The sequence below is a fragment of the Bos grunniens genome, chromosome 6, assembly GCF_055505025.1.
Source record: "Bos grunniens cultivar Pamir isolate PY7600 chromosome 6, Bosgru_T2T1.0, whole genome shotgun sequence".
Taxonomy (NCBI): domain Eukaryota; kingdom Metazoa; phylum Chordata; class Mammalia; order Artiodactyla; family Bovidae; genus Bos; species Bos grunniens.
The window spans coordinates 90,512,537-90,524,666 of NC_141170.1; the positions used below are offsets into that span (position 1 = coordinate 90,512,537).

Sequence of the window (12,130 nt, forward strand, 5' to 3'; positions counted from 1 at the left end):
TTCAGGACAGGAGCCAGGGCATATTCATCTTTGTATGTCCAGTGTCTGGTGTAGCTTCTCACATATATTAAGAATGTAATGAACATATTTAAACAAAGAAAAGACTGAGCTCATTGTCATTAAGAAATGGCTGGTAGGGGGCGAATAAAAAGGGCTGAAGTGGCGGTGGGAACAGGTGAGGCAAGGTGAAGGCCCACTGGTGAGGAGCACTGGCTGAGATTCGGGCAGCCACAGCCGCAGGGCCTGGCGAGGAGACCACGGGGGCCTCAGCCTCCCAGGGCCTGCCCGCCTGTGTTCCTGCTTCTGACCCCGAACCCAAGGAGGCGCCTGGCTTAAGCCAACTGCCCATCGAGATGCTCCTGGAAGTGCTGAGCTACCTGCCCACAAGCATGCTGCTCGGGCAATGCCGCCATGTGTGCTGGTACTGGCGCTACCTGGTGGACACCCGGGCCGTGTGGCTGAGCATCTTACCCTACAGCCACGTTAAGCTGTGGCCCATCTTCCAAACCTGCCTGCCCCTAGACAACGACAACAACTCCAGGCCCTGCCTCCTGGGCCGCTTCTGCGAGCGCAGACCCTTAGGACGCAATCTCTACCCGAACCCCCATAGCATAGACGCCTTCCTGCCTTGGAGGACAATCAACTGTACAAGCTGGAGAGAGGAGGAAAGCTGGGAGGAAGACCACAGGCTAGTTCCTGAGGACTCTTTCCAGCCTTTCTACAGGTGGTGCTACAAGAAGCAAGTGTTAGACCTGGAAAAGGAGGGTCTGTGGCCGGAACTCCTGGATAGTGGAAAGACTGAGATTTGTGTCTCTGCCTGGTGGGCAAACCAAGAAGCCTCGGTCTGTCTGTATGAGCTAATTGTCCAACTTCTAAATGCCAAGCAGGCCAAGCTACATCATTTCTCTCCTAGGCCAATCCATCAAGGTATAACCAGTATCCCTTTTAAAACCAACCACGTGTTCTCCAACCTCAAGAAGGGAGTCTGCTTTGTGTCTCTGGAACACTGGATTTGGGACATGGGGTTCCTGCCTGAGGACCATGGAATCATCGTGCCCAAGGCCAGTGTGATTGTACAGGTCTGTCAACCCTAGTAGAGGACTGTCCTTGTTAAACAACATGACCGTGCCTTCCAGCACCATTGGCTGGGCCACCTCAATAATCAAGGGCTTGTAGTTCCTGCCATCCTGGGATCTCCTGGGTCCAATCAAGGGTTCTACTGGGCCCTGTCTTTCAATTCTACGAGAAGCTATAAGAAGAAGGTTTTTGCATCAGGTCTACTAGCTGCTGCGGCTTTAACGCAGCCCCTGTTCTACAGAGTGGAGACACACGGGTGAACACAGGGAGATGGTGAGAGGGCTCCTCACCCTCCCCCCCATGCCAGGCCCCTCTGGTTCTGCCCCCGTACCCTCTGCCCTTCTGTTCCTGCTGCAGAGGCTTCATTGGTCACTTCCAGAAGCTCTCTCCTCACCCCTGAACTAGAAGCTCAATCCCCGTGGCTGAGTAATTCCAGACTCTAAACTGTGATTTCAAACCTGGGACCAAGACTCAAGAGCTGAAAGTAAAGCTCAAAAAATGTTTGGAGGCAGAGGGTTCTGCCCACCCTGTGAGCAATGAATTGGTCCCCTATATACAACTGCTCTGAGTTGTATAATGTATAAAATTATTTTGTTACTTTGAAATTCTTTTTAAATATGGAGAGAGTAAATCAGGAATATATCTGTCGATCATAGGTAATAAAATCTTGCCAAAGCCAAATAGAAATACAATGTTAACAGCTTGATAACTACTCAGTTCAGAGTAAGGCGTTGTTTCAGTTGAGAGAAAACTGTATAGAAGAAAACAACTGTAGAAGGCATTCTCCAGCCAAGAGAATGAAGAATCAGAACCTGATTTCCCAAGCTCTAAGGAACTCATGGGATTAGAGATGATCAGTCAAGGTTAGAAGTTTAGGCAGGTGGTGGACATGGGCACCGTGTCACAGTGACACCACATTTGTGACATTCTGGTCATGAGGGTGAGAGAGAATCTTGCAACGGCAGGATCTGGCTGCCCCCACGCAGTCCAGGGGCCATGGCTGCCCCCTCCCTGCTGCAGGATCCCTGAGGAGCTCCAGGTCTCCGGATGGAAAGCAGATGAAGCCTCTGCTGCCTTTGATTTGTCCACCGGAAGTGTCCCCCCACCTGAAGTAGATGATGGGACACACCCCAAGGGGGAGGGTGTTTCATCACTTTCATCCAAAGGGAAGTGTGACAGGTTGAAACTGACCTGAGAGTAGTGTAGTGTGTGGTTCTGGAGTAGATATACTGGTTTGGACAGTGAAGCTCTGGAGGATATTTTTGGGTCAGTTAGAGGACTTGGGATAGAAGGAATATGAAACAAGCATTTACAGGAAAGGAAAGGTGGACACCATTGCCTGAAAAAAGAACCATATGATTTAATTTTGATGTATATATACTGTGGTCTGGCGTGCTGCGGTCCACTGGGTCACAAAAAGTTGGACATGACTTAGGGACTGAACAACAATAAATACTTCTGTCTACACTGTGCATATATGCATTTATATACAGGTATTTGTATATATGCCACATTAAAATAGAATATGTATATATCCTTGTATTCTTGATTGCCTTCTGGATATATACAGAACTAAAGCATTGCAGGGTTATTGCAATGGTGATAGGTGCATAGTTGTGATTTTTGTAGTTATTGATTTTGCTTATCTAAATTTCTCATTTTCTACATGCTTATGTGTAGAAATACAGTGTTATACACAAATAAGTATTCTCCAATGCAATTTCCCTTTCCATAAATAACCACATTTAGGAAAAAAAAAGAAATGGCTGGTAGGGTGGTTCTTCACTCTTGGCTAAAAACAGTAGATTAGTAGTTGGCCTCATTGTCTCCCACTCACTAGATGAATGTACAGAAAGTATGTCCTAACAACAGCCAGAGCAAGAGATCAGTTTTTGCACATAACATAATTTAGTAGAGAAGTTACTGGTAACAAATATGAGATACCCTCTTGGGATTGCCAAAAACTGAATAGAGATATTTTACAAAGGCCTACTTAGATTTTCAGAACATTTTGGTGGATAGAAAGTGAAAGTGAAGTTGTTCAGTCCTGTCTGATTCTTTGTGACCTTATGGACTATAGCCCACCAGGCTTCCCCATCCATGGGATTCTCCAGGCAAGAGTACTGCAGTGGGTTGCCATTTCCTTCTCCAGGGGATCTTAGTACTAAAAATAGGGTTTATTGTTATTAATGTAACTCTGTTGCTTCCTTGATGGCTCAGTGGTAAAGAATCTGCCTGCCAATGCAGGAGATGTGAGTTCAAACTCTGGGTCAGGAAGATCCCCTGGAGAAGAAAATGGTAATCCACTCCAGGATTCTTGCCTGGGAAATCCCATGGACAAAGGAGCCTGGCGGCTCATGGGGTTACAAAGAGTCAGACAACTTAGTGACTAAACAACAACAATATTGAAACTCCACATGTATTTTAGAAATAGAATCAATATTTATGAAATCATTTAAAGTAAACAAAAAACAAATTCTATTTTTCTCCCCCTGGAGTTACCAGAAGGAAGCCTTGCTCATGCCTAAAACTGCTTACCTAGGAAAGCAATTTATCGTAACAATCTCAAAATAAAACTGTAAAGAAAAAAATATAAATATTCCTGATTTTAGATTATTAAAATTACTCTGAAATATAAAATGTGTAGACTTGAGTCACTGGAAATTAAACAAGGGAAAAAACACTGGTTTCTAAATCATCATTCCTCTTGGAACAGACAATTTGGAAAACGTAAGCCAAAGAAGTGTCAAGTGTCAAATGTTTGATAAAGGACAGATGTTGCATGCCTGTATAAATTTGTTATTGACAGTTAAACAAGTTTAGTCTTAAGTTCATATAACAAATTATTTTTATGTGCAGTTCAGTTCAGTTCAATCGTTCAGTCATGTCCGACTCTTTACAACCCCATGAATCGCAGCACACCAGGCCTCCCTGTCCATCACCATCTCCTGGAGTTACACATGTATAAATTATGATTTCCTTATGTAATCTGGAAAAGATACCAATATTAAAACATAACACAAATAGCAAAGGAGTTCTTAAAATCACCTAAGTATCATATCGCTAAGTATTGCTGAGAAAGTTATATGAGTTCAGAAAAAAGATGAGTGTTTTTCATCATAAAAGTCAAATCTAGTATACATTAGAATCCTACTGTTTATTTGATGTCACAATACAATACCCAAAACTATACTTTAGGAATATATTCTATTGACTTCTATCAGAATATGTTTAAGGTAATAGATACAACGTCATTCTCAAGGAACCATATTTGATGGTTAGTACTAGATAAATCCAGAGAAGGCAATGGCACCCCACTCCAGTACTCTTGCCTGGAAAATCCCATGTATGAAGGAGCCTGGCGGGCTGCAGTCCATGGGGTCGCTAAGAGTCGGACACGACTGAGTGACTTTCCTTTCACTTTTCACTTTCAGGAGAAGGAAATGGCAACCCACTCCAGTGTTCTTGCCTGGAGAATCCCAGGGACAGAATCATTTTTGTAATGCAAGTTTAAAATATAAAATACTTTTTATGTTAAATACATGTGATAACACAACAGAAATAAAATCTTTCCATTCCTTAACTCTTACACTATAGAGAAGTAACATTTTAACAGCAGTGCAAAGAATAAACTTGAAAAAGGAAATTTTAAGATTTCGGTTCAGTTCAGTGGCTCAGTCGTGTCCGACTCTTTGTGACCCCATGAATCGCAGCACGCCAGGCCTCCCTGTCCATCACCAACTCCCGGAGTTCACTCAGACTCACGTCCATCGAGTCAGTGATGCCATCCAGCCATCTCATCCTCTGTCATCCCCTTCTTCTCCTGCCCCCAATCCCTCCCAGCATCAGAGTCTTTTCCAATGAGTCAACTCTTTGTATGAGGTGGCCAAAGTATTGGAGTTTCAGCTTTAGCATCATTCCTTCCAAAGAAATCCCAGGGCTGATCTCCTTCAGAATGGACTGGTTGGATCTCCTTGCAGTCCAAGGGACTCTCAAGAGTCTTCTCCAACACCACAGTTCAAAAGCATCAATTCTTCGGCACTCAGCCTTCTTCAGTCCAACTCTCACATCCATACATGACCACAGGAAAAACCATAGCCTTGACTAGCTGGACCTTTGTTGGCAAAGTAATGTCTCTGCTTTTGAATATGCTATCTAGGTTGGTCATAACTTTCCTTCCAAGGAGTAAGCGTCTTTTAATTTCATGGCTGCAGTCACCATCTGCAGTGATTTTGGAGCCCAGAAAAATAAAGTTTGATACTGTTTCCACTGTTTTCCATCTATTTGCCATGAAGTGATGGGACCGGATGCCATGATCTTCATTTTCTTAATGTTGAGCTTTAAGCCAACTTTTTCACTCTCCTCTTTCACTTTCATTAAGAGGCTTTTCAGTTCCTCTTCACTTTCTGCCATAAGGGTGGTGTCATCTGCATATCTGAGGTTATTGATATTTCTCCCAGCAATCTTGATTCCAGCTTGTGCTTCTTCCAGCCCAGCGTTTCTCATGATGTACTCTGCATCTAAGTTAAATAAGCAGGGTGACAATATACAGCCTTGATGTACTCCTTTTCCTATTCGGAACCAGTCTGTTGTTTTGGTGAAAGATAATGGGAGAGATCACTGGAAAATAAAATAAGAGAAAAAAATATTTGATTTTATGATGAGAATTGCCTTTCTGTTTCAAGACTGTCATTTAGCCCTCTGTACAGCATCTCATGTTTTGAATGTGATATGTTAATTCAAAGATCATTTTTAGTGATAGAACTAAATGTGCTTTAAGATCTTGGACCTCTTTCCCTACCTAAAATGTAAGCACTGTGAGACACAGAATGTCACCTCAAAATGATTTCCATAGAGCATGATATCCCTTTCCAAACAGTCAACAGCCCTTGCCTTTCTATAGCAAGTGCAAATGCTTTTGTATTTGGCCCCTATTTTTTTCAACACATAATTAAAATCAATTCTCCTGAAACTATGGAAGTTAATCATTGAGGTTTCACTGAAGCTCTCTTTCAATTTAGATTTATAGGCAGCCAGAATTTAGTATAAGAAATTTTTGTTCCCATGGACTTTTCCCATTAAAATAAAATCTCTTTGAAGAAGTAGTAATAATATTTTCCCCAAGTATTATGGGAGAAGGAAATGGCAGCCCACTTCAGTGTTCTTGCCTGGAGAATTTCATGGACAGAAGGGTACAGTCCATAGTGTCACAGAGTCAGACATGATTCAGCAACCAATGAAAAACAAGTATTATATGTGTATCAATATAAGCTTGGCCAAAGTACTAACCTATCATATCTCTCCAGAAAGCAAGTTATAATTTTAATGTAACTAATTAAAATAATTTTAGTACTAACTTTCAAACAGTTTTGAAATATAATAAACCAACTATGCTGCTGCTGCTGCTGCTGCTGCTAAGTCGCTTCAGTCGTGTCCAACTCTGTGCAACCCCATAGACGGCAGCCCACTAGGCTCCTCTGTCCCTGGGATTCTCCAGGAAAGAACACTGGAGTGGGTTGCCATTTCCTTCTCCAACGCATGAAAGTGAAAAGTGAAAGTGAAGTTGCTCAGTCGTGTCCGACTCAGCAATCCCATGGACAGCAGCCCACCAGGCTCCTCCATCCATGGGATTTTCCAGGCAAGAGTACTGGAGTGGGGTGCCATTGCCTTCTCCCAAAATGAAAGTATATAAAAAGTATAATTTTTCCTACTCCGAACATAAATATTTAATCCAAAGTTCCCCTGTGAATATTGTCATGTACATGAATAATTTATATAGTTATTATCATCATGTACATTAATTTTGATTTCTGTTTCAATTAACACTATATTTATATACTATATATAAAACATATGCTAATATAATTATCTTGATAGTCATTTAATCATTTTAATTTATACAATTCAACATAATGAAATAATTTACATAAATATTCTCATAAATTATATAATTTATTAATTTTAACCACAGTATACATATATCATATGTAACTATCTTTGTGAATATAACTATTTTATTATTTTGAAAAGATTGCTAGGTTCCCAGAACATTTCTAGACATCATTCATTCATCTTTCTTGTTGTGAAGGGAAATAATACCTCCTAAGAAAATCTACCGAGAAAGAAGACTTGATAAACCTTAGAACTTGTTGCAACTAATTTTTTTTCAAAATCATTGTGCTGTTTCTCCATTAAACCACACTGTTCCCTCCTGTAGAAATAACATTCCTCGAAGTGGTTACACTGGAGTATCTGACCCAAGGTCAATTCCAATGCATATTAAATAGAGTGGAGATTCTCAAACTCCACTCTAGGTCTTCTGAAATAGAATTTCTAGGGTCAGGATTTGAAAATCTGCATTACTACAAGCTTTTCAGGTAATTTTTTGGCCACTGATACTTGCAAAGTTACTTCTCTGTCATGTCTAAACGACTGGGAACTTCTCCCATTAGTAGGATTTGCCTCTCTTTACATAATTAGTTTTAACGTGCCTGCTACAAATCCTTAGAAAATATTCTAACATTTTCTCTGAAAATATAGACCCTGAAGTTTTCTCTTTTAATTTTCTTATCCAATTTTATTCAACGTGTATTAATGACATCATCTAGCCAATTCGCCTGTGAGCTTCTTCCCATACTGACATCTTGGTACAAATATCTTGAGGCAGTCCTGTCTCCTTGAATGGGTAGAAGGTTGTATTAACAACAATTTACATTGACTTCAGTAATGCTTTATTTTTTTTAGTTCTCCTTCATGCCAAGCTCCTCATGTTGGCAAGTGGACGTTTTCTTTGATAGCAGTTAAAAGTCTAAGTTCCTCTTCTGGAATACACTAGTTGGATTCCCAAAGGAAATAATCTGATGTGTTGCATATTACTGGGAGTATTTGGCAGAAATAAGAGGAATGCTATCCTTTGCCAATTTTAAGTGAATTGCTACTCAACTTTTAGGGCATATGCCTGCAATACAAATATATTTATTTAGATATGCTAAATATTATTCTTTGGATCAATATAAAACTTACATACTGAACAGTTTTAAGAGCTTTTAGCTATGTTTAGAATTCAGTGATTTATGGTAGGCCTTACACTATCAGTTTTCACTGATTCATGCTTAGCAAACAACTTTACAAGAACCAAAATTCTCATTAACGTAAAGATGTAGTTTAAAACCTACTCTAATATTTTAGGATAAGCCAAGAAAATATATTTTCCCTTCAGTCTAGCATCAAGAAAAAATATCTTGATCAATTATATATCCCTTTGCCTTACCCTTAAGACAATATTTGTTATGTGTACATGCATACTAGTCACTTCAGTCGTGTCCAACTCTGTGCGACCCTGCTAGGCTCCTCTGTCCATGGGATTCTCCAGGCAAGCATACTGGAGCAGATTGCCATGCCCTTCTCCAGAGGATATGCCCTATACAGGGATCGAACCCATGTCTCCTGCATTGCAGGAAGATTTTTTTTTTACCATTTATTGTATATTTTAGTGCGTGGGTATGTGCTAAGTCACTTCAGTCGTGTTTGACTCTTTGCGACTCCATGGACTGTAGCCCACCAGGTTCCTCTGTCCATGGGGTTCTCCAGGCAAGAATACTGGAGTGGGTTGCCATGCCCTTCTCCAATATATTTTAGTAAATAATATTAAATATTTTGTATAAGATTAAAAATAAATTATTTTTATGTATTTAAATTTATTTATTTTAATTGGAGGCTAATTACTTTACAATATTGTATTGGTTTTGCCATACATCAACATGAATCCACCACGGGTGTACACGTGTTCCCCATCCTCAACCCCCCTCCCACCTCCCTCCCCATTCCTCTGGGTCATCCCAGTGCACCAGCCCCAAGCATCCTGTATCCTGCATCGAACCTGGACTGGCGTTTTTCACAAGTTACAAGAACACTTTTCTTTTTGCCCATTGACATTTTTTCAATTCATAATGATTCTAGAGAGAGTTGATCAAACTCAGTGTCCTTTAGCACATCTCAAGTACTGCTCTGAGCACTCCCTCATTTCAGTTCAGTTCAGTTCAGTCGCTCAATCATGTCTAAAATTATAAGTGTTTGAGCCTTAATAACACCGTCATTTCATTTTTTACTTAAAGATACCTTCATATTGTTTTGTTTTCTTTTACATTCTTTTGAATATTAGTGATATTAAATATTTTTGCTTTTATTTATGTGTGAGATTTTTATTCATGTTCTTGTTTATTTTTGGCTATATATGTAGCACTAGATGGGCTTTCCAGGTGACGCTAGTGGTAAAGAATTTGCCTGCCAATGCAGGAGATGCAAGAGACGTGGGTTCAATCCCTGGGTTAGGAAGATTCCCTGGAGTAGAAAAAGGGCATCCCATTCCAGTATTCTTACCTAGAAAAATTCATGGGCAGAGGAGTCTGAGGGGCTACAGTCAATGGGGTCACAAATAATCAGATAGGACTGAGTGACTGAGCACCTACACACATATATACTAGATAGGAAGGTAGGTAGATAGATTGATTAGTAGTAGATATGGATAATTCAGATAAGATGCATATATTTGTCTTAACTGATGAAGTATATACCTACTAACTTATTAATTTAGTTTTTAAGTGTTCAATTTTCATTGAACAAAAGGTTTGCATTCTTATTCAAGTAAATATTTTCAGTTGTTATATATGAATGCTGGCTACTACAAAAATAATTCTCCATGATAGGCAAAACACTGTAGTTAAAAGCAGAAACCAATACAATAAAAAAAAAAGAACCCTGAAATTTATAGTATTCTGCTATACCATGAATTCAAATTCCTATGCATGATCAATAGAAACTGTTAGTAGACAGCTGCTTTACCCTATTATTTTTAAAAGGAATGCTGTTGTAGCAATCGTACTGGGTTGAGAAAAATCAATGTTTGAGTGTATGGAGTAAAAATGGCTACTATTTCATAAATGTTAAAGCCAATAAAGTACCCATAAAAAACTCAATGCTATATAAAGTGTATATAAATTTATGATGATGGATCTGCTATGTCTTCAGTGGAAACATAAATGTACTTCTTAAATGGAATGGGTCTTGCATACTGGTCTAGGCTGTCTGTGCTTTCTTTGATTTGTTGTTATAGGAGTACTGTTAATTAAGGCTCATAACAACATATGGGGATAAAATGGAAGATTTGTATGTCTGAGTGATTCTAAATTCATGAGTGATACTTTAACCATGACTTGAAATCAACTTCCTTGCACAAACCAACTTTGCAGCCACATTATATGCAACTGCAAGAAATAATGCACTAATTTAAGAAGCTCATCCTTTCCAAAATTCTGCCAAACAGTACCAAAATATTCTCCTAGTAATACTGGCTTCTCTAGTTACTATGCATGTTTCCGTCTATTTGTAGGTTGTGTGTCTTCAATGAAAAAAATTCTACAATCCTTAACACTGCAGACTAGAAGTTTAACCTTCCCTGGTTACTCTAGTTAAAACAACACTCCCCAGCCTCTAGTTGCCCTGTTGCTCACCCTTTCCTTTCTTGTGTATTTTTCTCTCTACCATATTAAAACCGTATTTTCATATATTTGCTTGTTTACATAAAACTTCCCTTGCTCATTGAAATACCAACTATAGAGCAGAGATGTAGTTTTCTTCTTATTCTATCCTCTGAGTATAAAACAGTGCTTGGTATTTAGTAAACACTCTATAAATGTTTGTTAAACGGATAAATAAATTCTCCAAATCTCTCCCAAGTGGGACAGGCTGTAGCACAGGATGGTTTTTATCCACCAGGCTCTGAATTGTGGCCCAGGGGTCCTCCATTGCACGATTCCCCTACATATGCTTCTGTTAATAAAGAATCCAATCTTCAGAGTTATAAGGGAAAACAATCTAGTGTAGTGAAGGGATTAATTCAAATCTTACCTAAACCAGATTCCTTAAACTATATACAACCACTAGCACTGGGAGGCCCCGATCCCTAATGATACTGATTTGAGACTTTTTGAATAAAATAATTTATAAAAATGAACAGGATAAGAGAGAATCCCTCACACTGAATATATCCAGTGACAAAAAAAGGAAGGAGGAAATAAAAAAATCTGAACACACACAAAAAAATATATTTAAAACAGAGATTCAACACTTGATCAAACTGGAAATCTAAAACTTGCTTAAAAATTTTACCAATACCAATTTAGCCAATATAAAAATTGATATTAATTGGGTTTTGCATCTCTATACTATAGGTTCTGAATGAACCTTAACATCAGCTGAAATACACTATTTTATAAGATTTCAGGGACTTAAATAATACTAGGACTTAAATTACAGTTATACCCAGGTATACCACTAAATTTAAGCATAATCTCCCTGTAATTTTCAGGGAATTTCTGAATATAAAATAGTAAATAGATAGGTATGCCTCACTTCACTATTGCATTATCTTAATTCCCCATAGTTATGGCACCAATTGTGCAAAAATAACCCACCATGGCCCTAGTTTAATATAGAGACCTCAATATAGTTCCCTCAATTCTACTATTTAAGTTACAAAATAGCAACTGGACCTCTACTGACTGTCATTACTGTCACAGCCATTAATTAGTCTAAATTAAGGCTCCCTGGGGACATGCATTCCCTACTTCCATGGTACACACTGCCTTTATTGGACACTTCTAAAGTTCAAATTTTTGACAAGCATTGCACCATGTAGCCCTTCTGACCAAGTGTCTACTTGGCTACTGAGAGAGTTAGTTCTTCCACTTCCTAAAAATACTAATATCACTAAAATATGTACTTAATGAGAAAGCATCAAATGTTTAATTGCAATATAAGGCCTAAAACTTCATATTTTGCCTCGACATCTTTGAACCTCACAGGGCCCCCTAACTGTGAGTTCTGCTCTCACCAGACATGTACCCACCAGGAGGAAAGGCTCCCCGTTTGGCTAGTTTCCCTGTCAGCTGGACCAACCTCAGTCCACCAATCCTCAACCTCAATGGGTTTCACTTTTCCGACAGACTTGTTTGGTCATTTCACACAAGTGAGGGCAGAGATCCTTCCCTCAGCA

At 39.3% G+C, this 12,130-nt stretch overlaps 1 pseudogene; it reads left to right on the top strand.

Moving 5' to 3' along the window:
* Window positions 1-353: 353 nt before the first annotated feature.
* Window positions 354-1,094, top strand: LOC147370987 (F-box only protein 27 pseudogene; annotated as a pseudogene).
* Window positions 1,095-12,130: the final 11,036 nt, after the last annotated feature.